Source organism: Amblyomma americanum, chromosome 5, assembly GCF_052857255.1.
Source record: "Amblyomma americanum isolate KBUSLIRL-KWMA chromosome 5, ASM5285725v1, whole genome shotgun sequence".
Classification (NCBI taxonomy): Eukaryota; Metazoa; Arthropoda; class Arachnida; order Ixodida; family Ixodidae; genus Amblyomma; species Amblyomma americanum.
The window spans coordinates 97,084,673-97,112,055 of record NC_135501.1 but is presented as its reverse complement, the minus strand read 5'-3'; positions in this window follow the sequence as shown (position 1 = coordinate 97,112,055).

Genomic DNA, 27,383 nt, shown 5'->3' with positions numbered 1-27,383 from the left:
GCACCGGGACATGCTTGCTGTCATCCAGGGGGATCCGCGTAACTGCGCAAAGTTTCTGGGCGTCCATCAAGGATGACAAGTTTACCGTGATGGTGTTCGATGGGCGATGGACGACAAACCCGCAGTAGTTCGAAGAGCCAAGGGCATGGTCAATTGTGGCTTGAACATTCCGGGCAGGGATGGCAGTCATATCAAAGCGCAATGTAGGCTTGATGGTAACGCGGAACGAGTTCGCAGCAGGCGAAAGAGAGCCTTGACTCACGGGAGGCATCTGTGGAGGAGGCTCAGACGCTGGTGACGGCCCTTGGTGGGAATACTGAACTGGCGCGACGGGCACAGTTTCTTGAGGGAGTGCCACGGGCACGGAGGCGGTAGAGCAGTCCATGTCACAGGCCAAAGTCGTAGCATCGGAAGACGGCGCAGGCTGGAGGCCTAGAGGCGCTGACGATTGCGTGGACGTGGAGGCTGCGTCAGGTGGCAACACAGCGGGCATCCGCGTAGCCGTCGTCGACAACGCAGAATCCATGCAGACGCGTAGCGCGGCCTCGCTCGGCAGCGCCGAGCTAAGCCTAGCTTGCCCCTGAGGGTTCCGGTTGGGTTTTCTCACTTGAGAATGCGCCCGCCGTGCCGGGAATTTCTCCGTAGGGGCGTCGTCAGCATTAGGTCGCACGGAGGGCACTGTCCGACCCACGCCACACACGAGAAGACAGCGAAAAGCGAAAACACAGACCTAGAAGCAGACACGTATCCACCCACTAGGTGCACCCACTAGGTGCACCTGTTTGCTCACAAGGTAGCCAAAAGAAACAATTTAGCCCCCCCTCCCTCCATTTTACGTCAATCCTCCGTCCGGCCTCTCCCGCACCGATGCTGGGCTGTTGTGTCACCTGTGGGTGGGAGTGGCGTTTTCAATGCCTACTCCTACTTAATCGCTGTGGCAGAATCTCCTGCGTGTAAGAACTGTGGGTGCGACAAAACAATACATCCCCTACTTCCGGACTGCCCTGCGTTTGAACACGAGCGCGTCCACCGGGCTGCAACTCTCCGCCGCATAGATCCTCGTCCACTTAAAGAAGGCAAGATTCTGGGGCCTTGAACTAAACCCTTAGCGCAGAGGACAGCTATGAAGACGCTTCCAAGGTTCTGAAAGGACAGAGAATTGAGTTCAACGTTATAAACTTTCAGTGTGTTCCCTGTGTACCCTGTGTAGCCTGTTAATTATGGCCTACGGACACGTGAAAAAGTGATCTTCCTTTCTATCTCTTCCTTAGTTCTTCCCACTTGTAGTGTAGCATACTGGGAGTTGCCAAGGTAACCTCATTGCCTTTCCGTTCATATATATTTCTCTCTTGGAGTAAGGGCTATGTCCGCTCCTGAAACGGTGCGCTGCTCCGTCGTAGTGGGCAACTGGGAGGCGATTAATCTTTTCTTCGCATACTGCAGCTGCGACGACACGATGTAGTAATTTTCTTTTTCTCGTGTAGAAAGGCTAGAGAGGTAGAGCGGCTTGCCACATTTATATTGCCTGGTTAGGTCCTTATTTGGGGCACCAGGCGCTATGGAACTAAAAACACGACAATGGGAACACAAGACGTTCCATCGTTCGAGCCATCGGAACCAGCTCTGACAACAAATGGAAAGACATTTAATGCTCACTGGTGATGTCAAATTTCTAGACGAAAGCAGTATTTCTAGATTCCTGTTTTTTTCTACTCAGCAAGACATAACCAAAGCCACGACAGTCGCAGCTTCTTTCAGAATTGCGCATGTTGAATGCCGCCCAGGCCGCCATTTTCCGCTCATCTCATTACGGCAGGCAAAGGATGTGAAGGGAGAGAAAATCCTGCTCCGTAAACAAGCAGCCGCAAATAAGATGGCATCTTCGCATACTGCGAGCTAGCTGTGTATGCGTGCCGTCCGGAAGCCGCCACTCATATTGCGAGGTTCCTTGGGGCTACAGCACTTCGAGCAGAGAACGTAGATAATAAAAGCCCTAAGCTCGAGGGTGGGGCACCATAGCATGCAAATATTGGTTTTCAAGCAGCGGCGCTTTCTTTGTGTCGTATGAACAGAATAGCAGCAAATATACATCGCAGGTACTCTCGAACAATGCTCTATTTGAACTAATGGTTGCAAAGCTGCTACGTCCTGGTTCACTTAGGGCGGTTGCGGTCCAAGAGCACAGATTCCTCTTTGTTAGTAATCATGAGCGTGGCGCAGTTATAAGGTATCTGCTTCCTTAAGAGCTGCCGTAACAGGACAAATTAAAGTTTAAGGATCGAATATGATTTAATAAAATAAAGTTTTAATGGAATAAACAAACAAAAAATGAACCCAAGGATGAAAGGGCAGGTGATACGAACTAAAACAAGCTTTGCCTGTAAGAAGCGCTTTGCAGCTGCTGACAAGCACTGCCCTGATTTACACAGTTCTTGTTACTATTGTCGGCCGATTGAGCATAGGCAAGAACCGGCGTTACTTGAAGCGGGAACCACTGTTGTTTTCGTCTTTGGTCGAAGTGTTCTGGAACATACGTTGCTTTTAACAACTTCCAAAAGGCAAAGAGAATGAGAGAAAAATTGTGGTGGATTTTGCGCGGAGCTCTTCCCGCCACTCTGGAACCTTTTCTCTTCCGAGCAATGCGAAAAGGTGCAGCTCCAGCTGGCCTCCTTTTGACACGGACAATTCTAGAGGAGGCTGTCTATTTTGCCCGTACGCCTCCTGTTCTCAAACTGATTTTCTTAAGAATTTTTATTTTCGCTGAGTTATTATTAGCCTAACGTCTTCCTCCTCTCTCATACAAGGGTCGAGAGGGAGAGCGGGCGGTTTAGACGATGGCAAGCGGAGAGAAAGAAAATCCCTGCACGCAACTTCGCGAATACTGGCTTCCTACGGATGCTTACGCTCCAGCCACCGGACAGGATTCATGGGCTTGTTAACACTGTCGCAATAAAAGCAGTGGTCATATAGCGTATTTAACTGCCAAAGTACTAATCCAGACGCACCAACCCCGAGCAGAAATTCTGTATCGTGCTTCGAACTTACTCAAGTTGCTAAGGTTACCTCGGGTTATTTCAGAGGAGCATCTCGCCAGCTGCAGCCAATGGGAGGCAGATGACAGGTAGATTTATAATTGGTGGCGAAAGGTTGCTCGAGAAGAGCAACGTGGGTCGCACAATGCCTACCAGTGGCTGTGACAGAAGCGGCTACCTGCCAGTGAGGCTACGCATCACTTCGCCGCTGTCCACTACGCTGGTAGTGATACGAGGACTCGCTGCGATCTACACATGTATAGAATAACCACTGCTGTATATATGGACAGTGACCAACTAAAGTCCTTAAAGCGGACCTTAAGTGACCCCTCTTTTCGCACGTGTTATGCTCGGTTTAACTCTGTTAAGTCGCTACCACTTCTTATTTTGACAAATAGAAAATGCCTCCGGAACCATTTGTTCTGCTGTTGACATCAATTCAGTCATACAACGGTATACGCAGAACACCAGTAACGCGACACTACCATACTTCACCTAAGACGATGGCCTCACGCGAGGATGCTAAGCGAGCTACAATTGCTCTAACTTATCAGCCTTCTTTAGGGTCTACTGCACATACAATAGCATTTAAATTAGTTTGCTTACTTGCACCTAGTACAACATAATAATTAAACCTAGGTAATTGAAAAAAGGCGCCTTCCCAGTTTTATTTTCTAGAAGTGCGAGAAGAGCAAAAGAGCTGCGCGTGGTAAGGACATTTCCAACCTCATTTTCACGAGGTGACTTGGAGAGCTGCTATGAATGATACCTATATATCCTGTTTTGCATGCTTACACAAGCAGCAGTCTGAAAGAGATTGACTCGATTCCCCGTATTCCCAAAAGATTTTATTTTTAGAGATTCTCGTGTTTGGTGTTACAACGCCAACAATAGCGGCCCATAACGCCGACACCAGCTTTTCTGCTACACGCGCTCATTAACTCTATCGCGTTAAAATTATAACGCAACAGTTCATCACACAGCGTTCCGGGTGGTAACATGGGATTTCTCGTTCACTCTGGATACGTCCCTAATACCCCTGCCGCACGGCAAATTTAATGTAATTCTCATCGGACGACATTTCCACCTAATGCCATTAATCGGCTGCTACACGAGAATATTTATTGTCTTTAGGTTCGAATGACATTCGCCATCGAATGAGTTTGGAGAACTCATTCGCTTCGATGTCGAACCGATAGTGTACTGTGGACATCAGATACGCAGCAAAAACAAGGAACGCGAAAAAGCAGCGTATGCACAGCCAAAGTTAAGAAATTGCATTTAATTAGTTCTGATAGAACGATCGAGTGAATGTTGGAGCGAACCTCTTGACGCTTGAAGCTGTCGTGGATGGCTTTTACTCTCGGTCCCAGCAGCAGCCAACAGCAGCGGCCGACCGTGAAGCAGGGCCTTTCCCACGATCGTCGATCAATTTAGGTATCGTGTTTCTTGCTAGTTACTGTTCCATGTTACTTTTATCACAGAAGTTCTTAAATATATAACTGAGCTCTTCAACTTTTGGAAGTCATTTCCACGCTCAGCGCGTCTTCGAGCTACAGTGAATTCGTGCGCCGCCGTGTCAGCCATTTTGTTTGTTTACATTTATCAAATTTGTGGTTGACTGTGTACTTGGCTTGGCTTCTGATGGCTAAAGTACTGCAGAGTGGCCAGAAATAATATGTTAAGCTTAAAATATTGCACAGAAAATTGCTCACCCGCATTTGAAACACTACATAAAAATTTCAAACATCTTTTATGCGCACTGATGTCTTCCAATTGTACTATTTCTTTTTTCACTGATCGTCACTGGCATCACTTTCGAATAACATTATTTTTTACCGTGTAGCACCGAGTGAGACCGAAAGATATTATATGCATCTAATGAGATTCGGTTGGAAAGACGTGTGGCAGGGGTATTAGACAAGTCGCCCGTTAGCCCCCGACAGGGATTCCAACCGGTGACATATGCAGCTCTAATGATATGCCTTTCCTCGACTTCCTTTTCGCAATTGTGTACGCAAGCATTCGCCGTACAGCACCCCGGATGGTGTTATATTTTGTCTTATTGATCTCATAAAGCTGTCAGTGAAATTGGAGCCTAGCTGCCTAAAACGCTTCATTCCGATGACACATACTTCCGCCTTCAGAGCACATAAGCACTCAGTCTTATGTGGCCCGTAAATTTCGTATTGCTGAAAAACAGAACTAGAATTCAACTACTTCCATTTTGCCATGAAGAAACCATTGATTGGCACATGAAAAACAAAGCGCAACCTCTCCAATTATGCATCATCTGTGCATAGGAAGCACATGTCCAGTGCTGGTGATCTCAGAGCATGCAGCCGCCTGTAAAACACTGCACCTTGGGGAACGCCGTTTAGTGTGCCGATGATGCAGAAATTCACTGCAATATTTCCGCTCCTATATGAAGCAAGGAAAAGGAAGCCAGGAATTTCTAAGTTAACTGCCACTTCTAAGCAAGGTTATAAGTGCGAAAGCGCTTCTAGCCGCTCTCCCCGGGCTTCAGGGGTCTGTGTCTGGCAGCAGCCACTCAGTAGGAAGTCTGTCTAACTGGAACGGTGGACACCTTAATCGGGCTGCGCGTAAGTGGTGGTTACAGATGTGCATGTCATAATGTTGGGAACATTGCGGCAGAAACTCGGCACAGGATGGACGCTAAACGCAAGCGTCCGTGTGCTGTGCGATTTGAGTGCACGTTAAAGATCCTCAGGGGGTAGAAGTTGTTTCAGAGCCCTCTCCACTACGGCAGCTCTTTCTTCCTTTCTTCTTTCACTCCATCCTTTATCCCTTCCTTACGGCGCGGTTCGGATGCCCACCGAGATAAGACAGTTACTGCACCATTTATTTTCCTCAAAATCAATTTTCATAATTTTTTCAGCAATGAACCATCAAAAAAATTTTTATGTACAAAACACCAATAGGCCGCCAGCGTTCATTGCTTTGTAGACAATGTAGAAGACCTTGAATTTTGAGAAAAGGCAAAAAACTGATATTTATGAGACAGATACTGCGCTACTTCTTCTGTCCAAAAACCAATTAGTATTATTTAAAAATTGTTTTTTTAGGAAACGACGCAGTAACTGTCTCCCATATCTCGGTGGACATCCTAACCGCGATGTATGGGAAGGGATAAAGGATGGAGTGAAAGAAGAAAGAGGTGCCGTAGTGGAAGTCTTGGAAAAATAATTTCGACCACCTGGGAGATCTTTAACAAGTCTGACATCGCACAGTACAGGGGCGCTTTGCTTTTCCCCTCCATCGAAACGCGGCCGGCGGGGCCTGGTTACTACGGATCAGTGCACGAGCGCCTTGACCACAAAGCCACCCGGCGGGTAGACACATTAGATTTTTGGGTCAGTGGACACCACAGCAGGGCATTGGGCTACGCGGTAAAAAAATGAAATTTGGTTTTTGCGGAAAGGAAATGGCGCAGTGTCTGTTACACATCGGCGCAAACCTCAACCTCGCCGTAAGGAGAGGAAGAAAGGAGGGAGTGAAAGAAGAAAGGGGTGCTGTCATGCAGTGCTCCGGAATAATTTCGACCACCTAGGGATCTCTAACGTGCACTGACAACTGACATCGCACCGCAAACGGGCGTCATGTTTCGTGATGGTGGTAACAGATGTGTGTGCTGCATGCGTTGGTTTCCAACCCGGGAACTCCGGATCACTAGCCTAGCGCTCTAACCACTGAGCCACCGCGGCGGGTTCAAACCCGTCCGCGGCGACAGCGTTTCGATGGAGGCGATACGCAAAGGCGCCCGTCACTCGTGTGTTGAACGATGTAAGTGCACGGTAAAAATCCCCTGGAGGTCGAAATCATTCAGGAGTCCTCCACTACAGCACCACCTCTTCCTTTATTCTTTCCGTCCCTCTATTCCTTTTCTTACGGCTCGGTTCAGTCGTCCGCCGAGATGTGAGACAAATAATGTGTCATTTCTTGTCCAAAAAACCAAATTTCCAATTTTTTTCTGCCCCGCCGCGGTGGCTCAGTGGTTAGCGCGCTCAAATACTGATCCGGAGTTCCCGGGTTCGAACCCGACCGCGGCGGCTGCGTTTTGATGGAGGCAAAACGCTAAGGCGCCCGTGTGCTGTGCGATGTCAGTGCACGTTAAAGATCCCCAGGTGGTTGAAATTCAAGTCAAGTCAAGAAGTCTTTATTGAGTAACACAAACAAAATGTATACACAGATATTTGGACCAATAGCCAATGAGGCTAGTAAGCGGTCCAATACAAAATAACATATAGGACAGCAATCACAAACACATTGAAGAAAAACTAACTTTGTAGCCTTGCTTCTATTCCCAAAAAATGTTTCTTGCATGTCAGTTTGAAATTCCTAGCTTGCTTTATTTCAATTGGCAACGAGTTCCAAATTTTCGCTCCTGTAAATTCTATTCGTCTTTCTCCGTACGCATTATGGCAAATTGGAAGGTTAAAATTGCCATTGCTGGCTTGTCTAGTGTTGCGGACGGGAATACTGAATGCACCAAGAGGTAAGGGGTAGTTGGTATTTATAATTATTCCGGTGCCCTCCACTACGGCACCTGTTCTTCCTTTCTTCTTTCACTCCCTCCTTTATCCCTTCCCTTACAGCGCGGTTCAGGTGTCCAACGATATATGAGACATACTGCGCCATTTCCTTTCCCCAAAAAACCAATTATTATTATTATAATTCTAGTACGCGCTCTCAGTTCGTGGCATCAACGCGCATGTGGGTACTTTTGTGAATGAAGGAACTCGTCCAAACCATAGTTTTACATAATAATACTGAAAAGAGCGCACATTACCTCATCTATCTTTGGCAAAGCAAGCATAAGTTTAAAAGGGAGCCGCACAGAAGCTGCAGGAAAATACGCTACAATTGACACCGCCTTTACAGAAACGACTCAAAAGCGTATAGTTGCTGCACACAGAAGTGCTTAAAGCTATGCCATAACGGTAGTGTGAAACAAAACCATGTAGTCAGTCACTGACGGAAAGTACATGTGTTCGATGCGACTAAAACTTGTGCATTGAAGGGAAGTGAACTTTGTGCTCGGAATATTGGATTGAGTAAACAAACTCTGAGCTCATGAAATGTTCCTCGTGTGGGTACTTCAGGGTTGGGACCGAAATAGGTGCAAGTTCTTTCTAGAGTAGCGCCAATTTTAAACGCAGAGCAATTTAGGACATTTCGGAGATCAAGGGATGGCCAGTAAATTAAGTTTTGAACAATTAAACTAATCGAAAAAGCGGAGGCTTTGAGATCCAGTAATCAATGTAGCTATGAATGATTAATAACTTTCTAGAATCGATTGTCTTGTAGAGGCTCAGATGAACGTTGAAAGGTTTTTTACCCGCTTTTAGCTTCTGTTCGTCGAGAGAAACGCTATTACGAAAGAACTGTAAACAATAACTAAGAAATTAGTGTATGGGAAGCACCCGACATTCACGTTTACAGAATATTGATCTTTTTTTCCGCCGGAGCCCAAACACAACCATTGTTTTTCTTCAATTCTTGGTAAAATGTACGGATTTCTTCGAACGAGGTCCTCTTTTCTGCGATTCAAACAGATAAAGTTGCATTTGATACTTAGACTTTAAAGCACTGTACAACAGTAATCCTTTATAAAATGCTGCTCCAAGAGCACACACAGGAAACTAGGAATAAGGAGCTGCTTTGTGCCGGTACCAGGTAGGTTTTCCTTCAGTATTTGTTTTTTTCCTGCCTTAGAGAAACAAACACGTTGCCGGCCAATTATTGATAAGCCCTGCAGAAGATTTTCAAGCTTGGAAACACTCAGTGGTATTTTATTTTCATTTCGTTCAATTTCCCGCATTTATTTAAAAATACCTAAGACAGAAGTTCTGTCGACGAAGATACAAAACATTGATGTAGCTTATGTTTGTTTTTCAGCAGCTAATGCCTGTTATGCCTCGTAAAGCTGGTTTCACTAGAGTGTTCTTGCTCGACAGCGTTCTTGCGCTGCCGCTATAAAAACTGAACCCATACCACTTCTTTCGTAGTTTGGTGTTTTTGACATCCTGGCTGTAAGGTTTTTTAGACCGAGCGTAAAGGCAAGATTGAAAAGGAGACGCCAGAGAAGATTGCCTTTCCATGTTCAAATCTTTTCAAAGCTGATTGGAGACGTAACGCGCTGTCAATATTAACTAGTCAGGAGCTTGAAATAGGTACTATATAAAGCGCGATAAACAATTATTTTACATGCGAATGATTTTTTTTCACCACCTAAACATTCAGTAATAATGATAGCTGAAACACTGAGAGATACTTTTTTTAGTTGATTCGCAAAGTGGCAAGCTAGTTCTCAATAAGCACGTGTGGAGCGATGCCCTATTTCATCCGCGTTAAAAAAAAAACAAGCTACCACAGGAGTCTTTTGGAAATTTTGTGGAATGCGGAAATATACTGTGCAGGGTTAGGGGCATTTATAGGATAGAAGAACATTAGTCTATATGGTAAGGTTAATGCAAGAATTCTGATTTTCTTCAGTTATTGTTTTGTGCCACAACCTTTAGAATTTTTAGGTTCAGTAGATGAACTGTACCCCTTGCAAAAGTAAGCAGGCAATCGGGTTTGCTTTGGAGCTGCACAGTGGGGGCTTACAGCAATATAAAAGCAAAATGTCACGAAAACCTATGACACGTGTCCCCCTCAACTTAAAACAAAAGTTAGAGCTTAAGGGGTGCCTAAATGCTCAGCTACACGTCATAGAAAGAAGCCTCGTTGCTTGCTTACTCTTGGGAAATAAGGTACATGCGTCGGATTTTCTTTTTCAGCAGGGATCATTATTATTTTCTAGAGAAGTGCGCTTGTCTAATACTTTAAATGCACCTTTTAGCCAATTTGATTGCTCCTCTTTTCAAAGACGTGCCCTCAAGCCTACCATCGCGTTCACTCAAGCAGGTATCTGTGTAGTTTGCAGCCTTAATGTCGTTGCAGAAGGAAGTCATCAGGGCATGGCATAATTAGTTTCCCAATAAAATTTGTAGGTTGAATTAGACACACTAGGATCTTTAAAAAGTTGTGGAATCTGTTTTAGTGAGTAGATGGCTCCCAGTTCATTTTACTAGGTCTCAGAGAAGTTTTTCTGGAACTGTGTGCCATAGAAATACTTCACTTGCACAAAATTACTTCAGCATATGTTATGCATTTCTCCGGCCCTCATTCCTTTGCTCCACAAGTGCAGGCCTCAGACTATATATCAAGCAAAAAGGCCCAACTTTTTCCGTAACCGCGGGCGCCAGAGCTCTGATAGCGGTGTCATGGTACTGTTACAAACATTATAACAGGGCTTGTTCATGCAAAGTCATACATATATGCTTCCGGGCATATCCAAGCATGCGGGACGTAGGCTGCACAAGGTGGCCGCAGTGAAAAAGAACGCATTGGGGAGCTTGTTCGTAATTTCAAGGAAAAACGTTACTAGAAATATGCTAACAGAAGATGTTGTGACGGGCGCTAAGTACCTGGAAACGTTCACTCAAGAGACGTGCGATGTAAATACATAATATTCTGTATCCTTGTGCCTGATAAATTTCACTGAAGGAATGGAATGGTAGCCTGGACGAACGATTTTTTAGGAAAGTAACACTTTAGTGCAGTAACCCGAGCATAAGAGTGAACCGATTTCGTGCGTCATATTTTTGCATTAAATGCCTTGAAGCGGTCACGCATGCTTTAACCGGCATATCTTAACTTTCACCAGAGTAAAGGAGAAGCCACTGACCAATTCCAGAATGCCGGCTGTTGTATCCAGAAGCCCCCGAATGGGCTATGCGGAATACGGCAGCTTACGACTCTTAATTATTGTAGGACAGTTTTGGCCCTCTCTAATGCGCTAAATACTCACAACGGTACTAAGTGCACTTAATATAAATTTCGAGAAAATAACTGCAAAAAGAATCAGAGGCTATCCTGAAAACTATAACGTGTTTTGTCGCCAGAAAAACGCATTTCGAGAAAAACATTTCACATTTACGGCAATTTTATCACTTTCACAGATAATCATGGGTTACAGGAGAGTAACCTTTTATGGGTTATATTTTTGGACCTAAACAAGTGATTTTGTACTGTGGATCATCCAATATTGTTGAGTAGATTACAGACATATGGTGTTCGTGGTAAGGCTTTTGACCTTCTCCTAGTTACATGGAGGCCCGCGAACAAAGAGTAATAATGGCTGAATTCATTTCTTCTAACGTTTGTTAGTTGCGGGAGCTCCGAGATGGTTTGTGTTAGGTCCTTTATTTTTCTCATTATATATAAATGACGTGCCGTTACACTTACACAATGCACGAATTATCATGTATGCTGATGATACATGCATTGTAGTAACAGCCGAAAACCTGTCAGAATCCCAATCTAGCATGAAGCTCCACAAATTTGTTGGGTGGTTTTTGGCCAATATACTTACAGTCAATACTGTTAATACAAAGTATGATGTATTTGTTTCTCGGCAAAAAATCTTCACCCACAAAATGCAACACGTCATTAACACTCCCTTTTGGAACAAGCTAAATTGTACAATTTCCTTGACGTATTTTTTGATAGCAACATGCATTGGCAGGAGCACATCAACTCTGCTTGCAACAAAACAGCATCCGGATGCTATGCTTTGTTGAAGACACGAAACTACTTTGAAACCTATACCTTACGCATTGTCTGATTTGTCCTCATTCGCAGTCATTTACTACACTGTGGGGATACTTAGGAATGTACATACAAAACATACACTGATCCTATTAGAATATTGCGGAAACGCGCCGTTAGAGTAATGACTCATTCTACTTAAGCTCTTCCAAGCAAGTCGGTGTTTTCTCAGCCCGGAATTTTACATTTTGATCAACTACGCGACCTCAGGATAGCAGAGAGTGTATACAATGCAGTGATGTGAAATTTACGTTTGCAGCTACTTTGTTTTGTGCCTCTACCCACCACACTAGAAATGCCATATTCAGTAATTTTAACCTTCTGATTTGTAATATTTATAGTCCAAAGGTACTAGAATTTGCCGGTGTAAAAACGTGGAACGATATACCACCCGCAATACAACAGTGTTAAATTATCCAAGGAACCTAAAGAACCCTATACAACCTTTGTCCGTAATGTTCCGAGATTGAGTACATTCAAAAAATGCGTTTAACTTTGAAATCGTTTGTGCAGTACCCGTTCGAAATAGTCTCCCTTGCAGTCTGTACACAGCTTTCAACGCCCCTTGAGGTCTTGCAAATAGTTGAAAACCACTTATTTTGGCAGGGTTGTAAGCTCCTTTGTCGTGGTGTTTAAATGGCCTCCACGCTCCCCATCGAGCGACCTTTTAGGGCTCTCCTCACACGAGTAAAAAGGAAAAAAATCGCATGTGGAGAGGTCAGGCGAGTATGGCGGATGATAATAATAATAATAATAATAATTGGTTTTTTTGGGAAAGGAAATGGCGCAGTATCTGTCTCATACATCGTTGGACACCTGAACCGCGCCGTAAGGGAAGGAATAAAGGAGGGAGTGAAAGAAGAAACGAATAGGTGCCGTAGTGGAGGGCTCCGGAATAATTTCGACCACCTGGGGATCTTTAACGTGCACTGACATCGTACAGCACACGGGCGCCTTAGCGTTTTTCCTAAGGCGCCCGTGTGCTGTGCGATGTCAGTGCACGTTAAAGATCCCCAGGTGGTCGAAATTTTTCAGGGAAGTACAGTAATGCAGTGCTTGGCGAGAAATTTTGTCACGCTGAGAGCAGTGTGCGGCCTTGCGTTATCGTGGAGAAGGCTTCATTGTCCAGAGGCCCCTTAAGTCAGGGTGAAGGCGTCGCAGTGTAAGCATGCATTGGAGCACGCGGATATACAACTCCTGATTCACCATTTGCCCTTTTGGGACGAACTCGTTGTGTATGACACCTCTGGCATTCAAAACAAAAACTGACAGCAGCGTCTTTGCTCTGGTCTTCTGTCTCCGCACCTTCAGTCGTCACAACGCGTTCCTCGCCGCGGATATTTCTCGGTCAAGCTTCCTAGTCACTACTGCGCCTGCGCCACTAGTAGCGCCGAGCCACAGGTGTTCCGACGCAGCGCCGCGCCGCGCTTTTCCTCAAAATTCAACTTTCAATTTTCAGTTTACCCGCCGCGGTGGCTCAGTGGTTAGGGCAATCGGCTACCGATCCGGAGTTGCGGGGTTCGAGCCCGACCGAGGCAGCTGCGTTTTCATGGAGGCAAAACGCCAAGGCCCCTGTGTGCCGTGCGATGTCAGTGCACATCATAATATCCCCAGGTGGTCAATATTATTGCGGAGACCACCACTACGACACCTCTTTCTATATTTCTTCTTTCTCTCCTTCCTTTATTCCTTCAGCTACGGCGCGGTTCAGGTATCCAACAATATATGAGACAGATACTGCGCCATTTCCTTTTCCGCAAAACCATTTATTATTATTAGTAATAATATTAATAATATTTTCTGTTTTCTTTCTTCTTACCCTCCCTCCTTTACCTCTTGCTTTACGGCGTGGCTCGGGTGTCCACCGAGATATGTGAGACGGTTACTCTGCTAATTCCTTTACTCAAACACAAAACAAATCAAGTGAGCCAAAGGCGTCCATACAGTTAATTGGCGTTGACAACTTTGCTAAGGCCGTCCATTTTCACGAGAGGAAAGGCGCACAATCGGCTCCGTGGGTCAGTGGAGACCTCAATCTCGCTTTCATGTACGTGGTGTTGGTGTCAAACTTCAAAAGCCTGCTTTGATTGCGTTCGCACACTGGATAGGCAGCGCGCTCTGTTGCCACCCTGGGAGGTGGCATGCAGTCAATGGTTGATCGCGAGAGATTGATCGCCAAATGAACGCTGCGGCTTAGCTATTGGTGCAGTGCCGCATGTCAGCCACAACGCTTTCAGCGCTAATGCATTCAGGCCACATCTCTATTTCACAAGAGCCACATGTATCAAAGCATGAATGAGGCATCCACATAATTAGGCAGCCAGTTATGCGACCTTCCTTTGCTCCAAGCAATCGCCGTCTAGAACATTGTCAACGCCAACGAAAATGAACACAGTGAATGCCGACATATTTGTATATCCTTCATTACCTGAGCTAATCCTCGTAAATTTTTCTTCAGTTGGACAGCAACGCCACATACATGAATCGACAATGAGGTGTCCATGGACCCAGGGGCAAATTGTGCGGATTTATTTTCGCTAAATTGAATGGCCTCTTCAGCATTGTCAACAAATGAAACCAATGAACGCCTGTCGCTCACTTGTTGAAAATTATAATAATAATTATCATAATTGGCTTTGGGGGGAAAGGAAATGGCGCAGTATCTGTCTCATATATCGTTGGACACCTGAACCGCGCCGTAAGGGAAGGGATAAAGGAGGGAGTGAAAGAAGAAAGGAAGAAGAGGTACCGTAGTGGAGGGCTCCGGAATAATTTCGACCACCTGGGGATCTTTAACGTGCACTGATATCGCACAGCACACGGGCGCCTTAGCGTTTTTCCTCCATAAAAACACAGCCGCCGCGGTCGGGTTCGAATGTTGAAAATTGGAAATTGAATTTTGGCGAAAGGAAATGGCGCAGTAAAGGTCTCACATCTCTGCGGACACCGTAACCGATCCGTAAGGGAAGGAGTAAAGGACGGAGTGAAAGAAGAAAGGAAGAGGTGGCGTAGTGGAGGGCTCCGGAATGCTTTCGACCACATGCGGATCTTCGTGCACTGACATCGCACAGCACATGGGTGCCTTAGCGTTTCATCTCATCGAATCGCAGCCGCCGCGGTTGGGTTAGAACCCGGGAACTCCGAATCAGTAGCCGAGCGTCCTAACCACTGAGCCACAGAGGCGGGTAAAGCTAACTTGTTTTTTTTTTGTTTTAGGAAAGGAAATGGCGCAGTAGCTCTCTCACATTTTTCAATGGACACCCGAACCGTGCATCGCACAGCACATGGGCGCCTTAGCGTTCCGTCTCATCGAATCGCAGCCGCCGCAGTTGCGATCGAACCCTGGAACTCCGGATCAGTAGCCGAGCGTCCTAACCACTGATTCACAGGGGCCGGTGAAGCTAACTTGTTTTTTTTTGTTTTTAGGAAAGGAAATGCGGAGTAGCTCTCCCATATATTTTCAGTGGACACCTGAACCGCGCCGTAAAAAAAGGAATTAGGGAGAGAGGGAATGAATAACAATAATAATAAAAATTGGGAAAAAGAAAGAGGAAATTGAAAAATTTGAGGGACGCTTATCTTAATCTTTAACAGCGTGTTGCAGCGTTGCCAAGGGGTCCACGGAACACCATCCCCCGTTCGGCGCGACACGTGGCCCGTTGGCAAATATAAGGAAAAGACGCCTGTCTCGCATATCTCGGTAGACACCCGAACTGGGCCGTAAAGGAAAGAAAATTAAATGAAAATTGGTTCCAAGGAAGGGAAATGACGCCTGTCTCACAATTCTCGCTTGACACCCGTCCTGCACCGTAAGGAAAGGAAGATCCCTTCCCTTGAGGCGCGGTTCAGATGTCCACCACGGTTTGACATACTGCACTATTTTTTGCTAACGGCCAACGCTGCCGACGCCGACATCACTGGCTTTTCTGCGACACGGGGCTCTTAACGCTGTCGCGTTAAAATTGCATATGGAGGAAGGGCGCTGCGCAGCGTAGCGGTGGAACATCTGTGGCTCGGTGCAGCTAATGGCGCATGCGCAATAGTGACTAGAGACGCTTACGCGTGATGTGCAGCTGAATAGAGCGCAGCTTTCGCTAAAAAAGAAAAAAAAAACCTGTGTTCTGCACTCGTCTTTTGACACAGATAGGTGGCTTAACAATGTGGCCAAGGTACCAGAAGGCACCTAGCATGAGGGACTGAACCATGCACGTAGCGCCTCTCAGGCCTCTAGAGCCAGGTCAAATGTCTGCGCCCTCCGCACAAGAGTTGTAATGCCTTCTACGACCGCAGACCGCACATCATGCCATATTCCAGCATTGTCGAAGGTCACGCCTAGAATGCGCATGTGCTCACACAGTTCCAAAGGTATCGAACAAGTTTTACGAGTCTGGGGAGACCCGCAAAAAAGGTAACGACTCCTTGAGTAATTAAGAGCAGTCCCAGACGAAGAGGCATTCTCTCGAAAAACATTTAAATCTTTGGACAGGCTCCGTGCATCAGCTTAGCAGAGTGGGATGCCATTTGCATAAGCGTTGATGCCGACTGGCACGTTGCCTGGCAAAGCCAGACCTCAAATAAGAGAGTGGAGATTGATTGGCAAGACGAAAGGCTAAATGCAAAGACAAAGAAAAGGGGGAGAGCGGACAACCTTGACGGACGCCGCGGCTAATATCTAAAGCTCTCCTTTCCCGGCCATCGATATGTTAACAGAGTGCTTGAAATATCCCTGCACATCTCTTTAATGAGAAGCACGAAAGAAGGTAGCAAACCGAAAGTATCCAGAGTACCGTAAATATACTCGTTCTCTAAATTGTCGCACGCCTTTTCTTGATTGAGGGAAACTGTAAGACCATTTGCGCGCCGCTCTATAGTATATTCGAGGACATCTCGCGTTACGGAAGACAAACTAATTCACTACCTAGGATGGAGCAAACCTGGTGACAGGAAAGGATTGACGAGACGAGGGCCCGTAGACAACGAACGAATAATTTTTATAATACCTTTGTATTCTTAATATTGTAGGGCGCCTATCTGCAAGACATATCGACAAAGGAATTTTTTTAGGAATAAGTACAATGCGGCTCCTTTTGAACGATTGAGGGAAGGCATGCTTATTGAAGCAGGCTTTTAAAACATCCGAGAAAATGGCTTATGGGGGTTCAATGTCTCAAAGCAACTAAAGCTATGAGGTACGCCACAATGGAGGGCTCCGGAAATTTCGACCACCTGGAGTTCTTTAACGTACGCTGGCATCGGACAGTAAAGAGGAACTGCAATATGCTAGAGCTGTAAAGAGAACTCCAAAAAAAAGGCCATCTGGCCGAGGCGCTGAGCCTAGTTTCGTGAAGTATAACGCCTCTTTGATTTCAGCTGTTGTTGGCACAGACATGAGACCATCATGAAGTTCAGGGGCAAGGCTGCGAAAAATGGGTGTACAGAAACGTGAATGCGGTTAACCAGAAAGAGCGACCGACCAATATCCCGTAAATGGCCGAGAAACGCTTTGAAATTCCTGCCAAGTGGTTGAAAAACAGCGCCGAATCCAGGAATCGAACCATGGAACTGCGTTGCGACCCGGGTGCACAACCTCTTTGCTATCGCTGTACTGATTACAGAAAAGTTTAGTTACATATGTAGACATGCCAACGTTACCGGGTATATTCACATTCACAAGTAGACATGGCGATAAGAATGCAAGGCGAGCCGGTTAAAGAGGTACTATAAGCAGCTTTGAGCAATTGATTGTCGGCGATGTAAAACGGGTCAGCACACCTATTGACACAAAAAAGGACCTCAGTGCCAGTTTGGTTTAAAAACCAGAACAAGACGACTGTTGTTAACATAAGTGAATGGACATGACCACTGCCGGAGAAACTCTTCCTCCCCCAAGAAAAAGAGGCACTCCGACAAGGAACTGACCAGCTCCCTTCGAAGACGGCCAAGTATGTTCCACACAGCGAGGCGTCGAAAGCCACCAGTGACCTCGGTGCATCAAATGCGCCGTAAAATTAAAAGACCAGCAACAATTATTAGGCGAGCAATACGGCAGCTGTGGTGGTGGTGGTGGTAAACATTTATTTTGTGCACGGAGGTCTTTGGGCTCAGGTCCTCACATATCTAGGTGGAGCTCCTATTCTGGAGCCCCAATGGCGTCTAGCGCCGCTCGCGCCCTGGCGACCAAGGTCTTTTGGGACTTTAGGTCATGGCATCTGAGCAGCGTCGCCTCCCAGGCCTCCCTAGAAGGGTCGGAGAAGAAGGATTGGGAAGGGTGGGGATTAGAAGGGCAGGCCGAGACCATACGGAAAACATCCAACCGGTCACCGCATTCTTCACCGATTTCACTTCCAACACATCATCACCTTTGAGGAAAGGGTACGAGCGCAGGAACCCTGGAGACGCACCCTCAGGGTCCTACCCATTCCCCACAACATGTTACACTCTGACCACAATGGCCGTCGCCAGGCGCGTGCGCAAGCACTGGGGCTACATTATGGTCGACAACAACAGGTGTACTACGTGGACATTGCCGGTCTTCATCGGGGGGGTGGTTCACCGCAGCAGTGGTGCACAACGCCACCACAGTAGCAGGACTCACTTTCCGCGCCTACAGCCCAACACACGTGGAGGAGGTCGCGATTGCGCTCGAACTCTCTCTCCCACAAGTAAAACACATCATTACCGACACGAAGGGGTCCTGCCGGAACTATGAGCTGGGTTGGATACCCCCTCTCGCCTGGCGCATCCTACAAAATTGCTGTCGGTCCAGCGAGCCTCCAAACTGTTTCCTCATCTGGGCTCCCGGTCACCAGGGACTCCAGGGCAATGAGCCAATCAAGCGGGCCGCGCGCTCCCTCCCCGGGCACTCACACTTGCTCAGGAAGCCTACTCTTAGCCTACCCAATCTCTAATTGCCTTCAAAGACATCACTGCATAATATAAGGACAGTCACCGTCGCTTTCCGGAACCCTGTGTCTCCGGAGAGCAGATGAACGGCTTCTTCCCAAAAATTTTACAAATGCAATGTTATGCCCGGCAGTATTGAAACACTTAAATTCAGAATTTGATGGTGGCTGCAAGCTGTGCGCAGCCGCTGCGAAAGCGGCCGCGGAAGACAAAGCTCGAAAGACCCTGCACACGAAATCCCGCACGAACCGCCTGCCAAAAGACACGAGTTACCACGAAGATGACTGTAGCGCGGCGGTTAGATTTCGGAAGCGCGCAATTCGGATAGGTACTGGAGCGTAAAACACCCCACCGATCTAGCCGTTTACAAATAGGCAGCACTGCCCAACCAACTTCCCAAAGTCGCGTAGATGGTCTTTGAGAGCTATTTACGCTATTCGGGCCCATTGAACGCGGCGCATCGGTGAGCGCCGAGCCGCCGGAACAAGAGTCAACAACAGCGAGACCATGAAGTCCACCGCATGGTCTGCAACAATGTTGAAATTAGGTGCTACGGCGTTTACATGTTTGAAAAAGACCCCGTACATAGCGTAGAAAGCGGCAGGATGCTCCGAATGAGTCTCAGAGTCTCCCTTCCCTCGAAAGAAACAGTAAAACAAAACAACCTAAGTCGCCTAAGGCGCGAGAAAAACAGGAACACAAATACGGGGAGCCCGCCAAAGTTTGGGGCGCAGTCACGAAGTTTACATTGCGGTGTTCGCCGCGCGCTGGTGTCACTTTAGTCCACGGCACGCAGCAGGGCCACGCGCACAACACACACTTTTGTAGCGGTATCTACACTAGGCTACCAGTCGAGCATTTCGCGGTACATGAGAGAGGATAGTTGTGCGTATGCGCTGTTACCATGGCAGCTGAAGAGCAGTGGGTGCGCCGCGCGCTTCGTCGCCGCCGTCGCTGCTGCACCGTCGAAGCTCCGCGTCCCGTGCGTCCGGGGGCTGGCCATGAGAAGCGGCCGCAGGCTCGGGCCGCGCTGTACGGAACGCCGGGCATCCGGATCGCCGCTGCCGCTGCCGGCGCTGCTGTTGCTTCGGTGACTGCTGATGCTAGGGTTTTCCCCTGACGGCCTGCGCATAAGAAAGCGCGCGCGGCGTCTGCTGATGTTGCTGGGCTGGGGCCGCTGTCTCAGCCTGGACGACAGCTTGGACAACCCGCCTGGACATCGGTGCCATGGAGATAGCGCGCCTAAAGCTGGCGTTGCGCGCCCTCAGCGCACTTTTCCCGGAGGGAACCGATGCACACCGGGCTTGCTTAGAAGTACCGGGTGCTCCCGCACAGATAAGCCAGCATCATGGCTAGCCGCCGGACTCCCTCCCGCATACCATCCATCTTGCAGTGGAACGTGCGCTCACTTGCGGCGCTGTACGCCGAAATGCGAGTTCGCATCGCCCAGGATTCGCCGGAAGTTATCGCGCTGCAGGAGACGTACGTTCACATGGCGGGGAGCCCCAGATGCGGCTACATGGCTACATTGGCTACCACTCAGCCACCACGTGCGAAGAACCCACCTGTGCCACAGTACCCTGTTGTCATACATCTCATCGCCCCGGGAAATCAAGGTGCGCGATATATGTGTGGCAGGACGCCCAGCACACCCTCGTCGGCTCGGCGGCGGCGACATCTGACGCCCAGGAGTGCGTGGTGGTGACAGTGCGCGCCGGTGGCGTTGACACGTCGGTGGCCAGTGTTTATGTGCGCCCAGCTGTCGCGTGGAACGCGCTGTGTTTTCGTGCTGTGTGTTCGTGCTGTGCTCTGCGCCAAATAATCTGTGGTGATTTTAACGCCCACCATAGTGCGTGGGGCATTGCGCGCCACTCCGCGCGTGGAGACGACCTGCACGACGCAGCAACGCAGGTGGGACTCATCCCCTTGAACAGTGGCGAGCCCACCTTTCGACGACGCGGAATAACCGGCTCCTGCATTGACGTTGCCTTCGCATCCAGAGGCATCGAGGCGACATGGCGCTGATTACCATCTCTATAGGGCTCGGATCATAACTCTATCCTAATTGAACCCACTGCATTGGAGACGCGCCCTAAACGTGCCTACTCCATTACCAACTGGAGTGCGTTCAGGTGGGCGGTCGACGAGGCGGCGGCCACTGGCGCAGATTTCTTTTAAAGTCTAGTCCTAAGCACTCTCGCAGCCACCCAACGAGAAGAGGTAAGGGCAGAGCAGCCCACACCTGATATGAAGCTGCTCAATCTGCTCGAGAAGATAGATCGCGCAGAGCGACGGACGCGACGGACTGACAGAGCCGCCGACTTGACTGTCTACAACCGCTTGGTCGCAGCAGCGCGCCGCCACGCCAACAAGCTATACCGCCGGCAGTGGGCGTCACTATGCCAAAGGATGGAGGAAGATGTCAGCTCGCGGCGGCTGTTTGACACCCTGCGGCGGATCACCGAACCACAGGCAAACCGTCAACCGCTGGGCGCCCTCGCAATCTCCAGCGGGCTCAGCTTTGCAGAATTGGCAGAGCGGTTTGCCGATCGATTCGCGCAGCCCAACCCCACAAACGCCACTAACATAGCTGCTCCTGAGAGCCCCAAAAGCGATGCCAATCCCTCGCCCGTCACCTCGGAAGGTCCATGAGATGCGTGGTTCACCGCGGCGGAACTTAACAATGCGCTGCAGCACAGCCGCCGCCGCTGGGCGCCTGAACCAAACGGGGTGACATACCAGATGCTGCGAAACCTGGATGCGCAGCAACGACAGATACTCCTGCAGCAGATTAACCTGGTGTGGGAACGCGGGAAGCTAACGGTGGATTGGCGAACCGCGGTCGTTTGTCCCACCCGAAAGGCAGGGCACCCACCTACGGAGCTGAGCGGATACCGGCCAGTGGCATTAACATCGGCGGAAGATAAGCTCATGGAGCATATGGCGTTGCAACATCTGAACGAGCGGGCTGCGTAGACTGAATTGTTTAACGAGCGCCAGACGGGTTTCCGTGGGATGCGGTGCACGTCTGATTCTATATCGGACGTTGTTACAGCGCTGAAGTATGCCAGGGTGGGAGGCCAGATTGCGCTGCTGCTACTACTGGACGTCTCGGGCGCTTTTGACAACGTTCACCGCGCATCAATTCTCGCGGTGCGCCCGCCTTTGTGCGATACGTTCACGGCTTCCTGAGCGGGCGCATCATGCGCGTACGAGTAGGGGGTAAGCTCTCCAAGCCTCGCCCGGTGGACATGGGCGTGCCGCAGGGCTCTGTCCTGTCATCATTTCTGTTTAATGTTGCCATGTCGGTGGTGCCGGCCTCCCTTCCCACGAGCGGCCGACACCATGTGTACATGTCCATGTAGCACCCTTTCTTGGGTGGCGCAGACAATCCGGCTAGCGCGCGCCACCCTGAGAAGAGAATAAAGACGGCACCTGGTCGTGGCTCGTGCAGCCACGACGAATCCCCCAATGCTATATTGGAGCTGGTAAATTACTCTATTAGAACCCCATGGATCCCGGATGTATGGCGTGTTTCCAAAATTATCCCGGTGCTTAAAACGCCAGGCGAAGGGTTGGCCTTAGACAACATTCGACCAATTTCATTGACATCGAATCTGGTGAAATTGGTTGAACGCGTGCGGTATGATCGAATCATGCCCATTATTACTGAAAAGGGACTACTTAACCCCTGTCAGATTGGTTTCAAGCCTGGATGTTCTATATGGTGTGCGCATACTGACCTCGAAAGCCGTGTCCGACTAGCGCGCCGGCGTCGACAGTATGCTGCGCTGGTAACTCTAGGCATCTCGAAAGCATATGACAGTGTCGAACATGGGCCTCTGATGTACAGACTATGTGCTCTGGGCTTGCCAAGTTATTTTGTGGAATGGGTGTCAGCTTTCCTGGCTGACAGAGAATTTTATTGTTGTCAACGCGGAGTTTCTACAAGGAAATTTCATTAATCTAGAGGTGTGCCTCAAGGTGCAGTTCTCTCCCCTGTTCTATTCAACCTCTTACTCAGTTCGATTCCGACTTCCCCTGACGTGACTACGTACGTGTATGGAGACGATATAGCTTTCTTTGCTGCTGCGAGTGATTTGCATTCTGTGTATATGATTTTACAGTCATATTTAAATTCCCTTGACCGATGGTTATCTGAATTACACTTAAGTCTTAATGTAAACAAGTGCGCTTTGTTACCTTTTCCGGTTATTCAACAGGTACACATTTCATTGTCTTATCGTCATCATGTCATTCCTCAGGTATGTTCCCTAAAGTATCTCGGGGTAACTTATGACTCCTCTCTCTCTTGGCGGTCACATATAGATCAGGTTGCTGCGAAAGGGATTCGGGCGGTAGGCCTTCTGCGAAGGATGAGTAGCCCTCGCTGCGGTATGCGCAGACATGTTCTTCTGCTGATTTACAAAATGTATATCCGGTAAATCTTGGAATTCGGTTGCGTTTTGTTTTCTGGAGCAGCTGCATACAAACTGCGCCCACTTCTGCTCTTAGAGCGAGAAGCTCTGCGCCTGTGTTTGGGTCTCCCTAAATACGTGGCAAACAATGTTTTGTATCTGGAAGCGCGGGTGCCGTCTCTTACTGCAAGGTTTCGCCTTTTGACAGCACAAACGTTTTTAAAGTTTTGCGACTCGGAGCAGCATGCATCTGAGTTGATCTTCCTAGGGCAGCGAGCGGAGTTCTTGGGTGTCGGATGGTGTCGCCTTCAAACTCCCCAAATCTGTTTCGTTGAATCTTTGCTGGGCCAACTCAAAGTGCGAATACCTGAAATTGTTCCGGTGCGGTCCATCCCTGCAAGTGTGTCTATCATCTACGATGACATTTATCCACGGAATGCAAAATTACTGCCTTTCTCATGGTTAAATGGTATGTTGCAGGATTATTTGTCGACCTTCCGCTCACATGTTGCAATTGCGACTGATGGCTCGGTGTGTGCAGAAAAGGCAGGTGTAGGTATTTACTCCCAGTCCCTTGACTGGTCTTTTTCTCTCCGTCTCCAAGATTTCACTCTTATCTATCTGGCTGAGTTTCTAGCAGTGGTTCTCGCTCTGCGCAAGGTACCAATTTCTTTATCAGCAGTAATAATAATTACGGACTCGTTATCTTTATGCACTTCCCTCTCGGCGTCCACTGAGTCGCAGCTCTTTCGGATTCTAAAATTCCTGATCCCTCCACACATCACATCAATTCAATTTCTTTGGGTTCCTGGGCACAGGGGTCTTTTATTAAATGAATCAGCTGATGTTTTAGCGAAGGCAGCCCTGAGTGGACCGATTGTTGACGCGCTTCCAACAACTGCTTACATCACGGCGGCACGCTTTCGACGGTAAACTGTAATTAACGAATTGGGCGCATCAGCGCTTACTTCCTTGGACGACTTCCAGCACATACTGTTCCCATGGAGAAGCTCAGTCTGGCGATCGCGCAATCTTGAAGTTTTCTTCACGAGGCTTCGTTGCCGAGTGCCGCAACTAAATTTTTACCTATACAGGCCTGTTCTGGCGATCTCCCCATTGTGTCCGTATTGTGCGGAGCCGGAAACAATAGAGCACTTTCTTCTTTTTTGCCGTCGCTACTCATCGATTAGGAGGCGACTATGAGAAGTTCCAATACAGAATCTCAGTTTGCGCCTGTCTTCTGCGGTTGTTCGGTCTCTTGGCGCTTCTGTGCTTGGCCATACCAATGGGAATGTTTGCTCTGCCGTTCAAAATTATCTACTAGAATCAAAACGTCTACCTTCATGAGCTTTTGTCCTGCCCATCCCATTATCAGCTTCTGTATTTCGGTTTTTACAACCACTTATAGTAATCCCTACGCCTTCTTTGCCTAAATTTTAGTTTGCATGACCCCCCTAACCTCCTGCAACCACCACGGCTACGAAAACTGTGCAATTCAAATTTTGGTAGGTCATTCCATGCTTGCCACAGCAAGTGGTCATTTAAATAGTCACCGCCTGGTTATGGCCAATCCCCCTTGTGGGTATGTGCCATTGTGTGAGGTCAACAACAACAACAACAACGACTGGCAATTCTGTTCTGGTGCGGGCTCGTAGCAGTGGTCTCGTTTCCTTCGCTCCTGAGGCGTTAAGCCTGCATTGGTGACCTAGGACGAGTAATTACCTATCCCGCAACATCCACGCAGCAGGATTCGCGTCCGCAGGACGTCTCGTCGCTGCAGGTTCGCCTTCTACCTTTCTGGCCCCAGAACCCGCAAGTTAGGCTCCACCAGGTTGAGGCGCAATTTAGCCTAGCCCGCATCACGTCGGAGACGACGCGCTACTACCATGTTGCCTCAAGCCTGCCTCCTGACGTTGCCGGTGAGCTCTCCGACGTTCTCTCCGCCCCCATGGGTGATATACCATATCAGCACCTGAAAACCAAGGTGCTGGAGAGGTTTATGCCGTCGGACCGCACCCGCCTCCAGCAGCTCCTTTCCGGGGAAGACCTTGGCGACCGGCGCCCCTCCCAGCTTCTGCGCCGCATGCAACAGCTTCTCGAGGTGCGCGACAGCCCCAACCACTCAGCGTTGCTTCGAGAGCTTTTCCTCCAACGCCTTCCCCAGCCCATCCGCCTCGTCCTTGCGGCGGCCGGTGAAGTCACGCTCGACCGCCTGGCTAAGCTCGCAGATAACGTTCATGAGGCCACCTGCCCGCCCGTCACTGCTGTTTTGCCGCCAAGAGGCGCAGCGATTTCGCGCCTTGAGGCCCGTCTCGAGGAGCTTGCCGCCTCAGTCGCCGCACTCCGGACCCGACCTTTGGAGACCCGTCCGTCTCGTCTTGATCATCACGCTCTTTCGCGCTCACGTCCAGCTCGGAGTCCCAGCCCTACATATCTGCTGGTACCACAGGCGTTTTCGCCATCGGGCCACGAAGTGTACACCGCCCTGTTCGTGGCCGGCAAACGCCCGCCGGGATCACTAACGGCGACGTGTGGTTCCCCCAGTCATTCGAGCCGCCTGTTTATGGTCGCTGACAAGTTCTCCGGCACCCGGTTTCTTATCGACACGGGCGCGGAAATCAGCGTGGTTCCATCGACTAAGGCAGATCGTTCCAAGCCATCAGGACTGTTGCTCTATGCTGCCAACGCCTCGTCTATACCCAGGTATGGGCTCCGATCTCTCACCCTCGACTTCGGCCTACGACGCACTTTTCAATGGGTCTTCGTCATCGCAGAAGACGTGGTTCGCCCGATCATCGGCTCAGACTTCCTCTCCTACGTCGACTTAGATGTCAGCGTGCGGTATCGTCACCTTACCGACGGTCTGACTCATCTCTCTATCTCGGGAGTCTCGTCCGACCTACCTCCCATGGGCATTCGCACGCTGATACCTTCCTCTCAGTTCGAAGAAGTGTTGGCGGATTTCCCGGAGCTCACTAAGCCATGCAACTTCACTCAGGCGTCTAAACATACTGTGACACACCACATCGTCACCCGGGATCCACCCGCAGCTGCTCGACCACGCCGCTTGCTTGGAGACCGTCTAGCTATCGCCAAACGTGAGTTTGACAACATGCTGGAGCTCGGAATTATACGCCCGTCGTCCAGCGCGTGGGCGTCTCCGCTGCATCTAGTGCCCAAGCGTGATCGTGGTGACATGCGTCCCTGCGGCGACTATCGGGCGTTGAATGCCAACACTGTCCACGACAGCTATCCGCTGCCCCACATCCAGGACTTTACATGGCGCCTCGCCGGCTGCGCCATTTTTAGCAAAGTTGACCTGGTTAAGGCGTATCACCAAATTCCCATTGAACCCGCCTACATACCTAAGACCGCCATCACGACGCCCTTTGGTTTGTTTGAGTACGTCCGAATGCCTTTTGGACTACGCAATTCGGCTCATACCTTCGAGCGGTTCATGGCTGAGGTCACGCGGGGCTTACCGAGTGTATTCTTGTACCTTGACGATGTCCTCATCGCCAGCCCTACACCTCATGATGATGAGCAAGACCTACGTTCTTTGTTCAAGCATCTACAGCACTACGGCCTGGTTGTGAATGCCTCCAAGTGTGTTTTCGGTGCTTCTGAGCTCGAGTTTTTGGGTCATCACATATCCTCAGTGGGTATCCGCCCTCTCGCGTCCCACGTCCAGACCATCGAGAATTTTCTCCTGCCCACAACCCTGCGCCTCCTGCGACAATTCCTGGGGCTGGCGAATTTCTCCCGCACTGTGCAGAGCTACTTCGCCCGCTCACCGACCTCCTCCGGTCAACCGCTGGCCCGTCCTCCGCAATCTCTTGGTCATCAGAAGCCCAGGCCGCCTTTACTGCCGCGAAGCAAGCAGTCGCTAACGCCGTGCTTCTTGTCCATCCGCGCAACGACGCTCCTACGAGATTGATGATGGATGCCTCCAGCTTGGCTATCGGAGCCGTCTTACAGCAGTACATTAATCCCAGTGGAGACCATTGTCATTTTACTTTCGGAAGCTACCTCCTGCTGAGACCTGCTACAGCGTCTTCGATCGAGAGCTCCTAGCCATCTACTCCGCTATCCAGCACTTTCGGCATTTTGTAGAAGGATGCAAGTTTCACATGCTAACCGATCATAAACCACTGGCATATGTGTTCCGGACTAACTCATCGAAGTACGTATCATGTGAACTCCGTCAGCTCGCTTATATCTCGGAGTTTACTACCGACATCCGGCATGTGAAATGTGCAGCCAACACCGCCGCTGACGCCCTCTCTCGTATAGTCGCGGTAGGCGCTCCATCTTGGACCGTCGACTGGGCCGCGTTCTCTTCTGCCCAACAGAA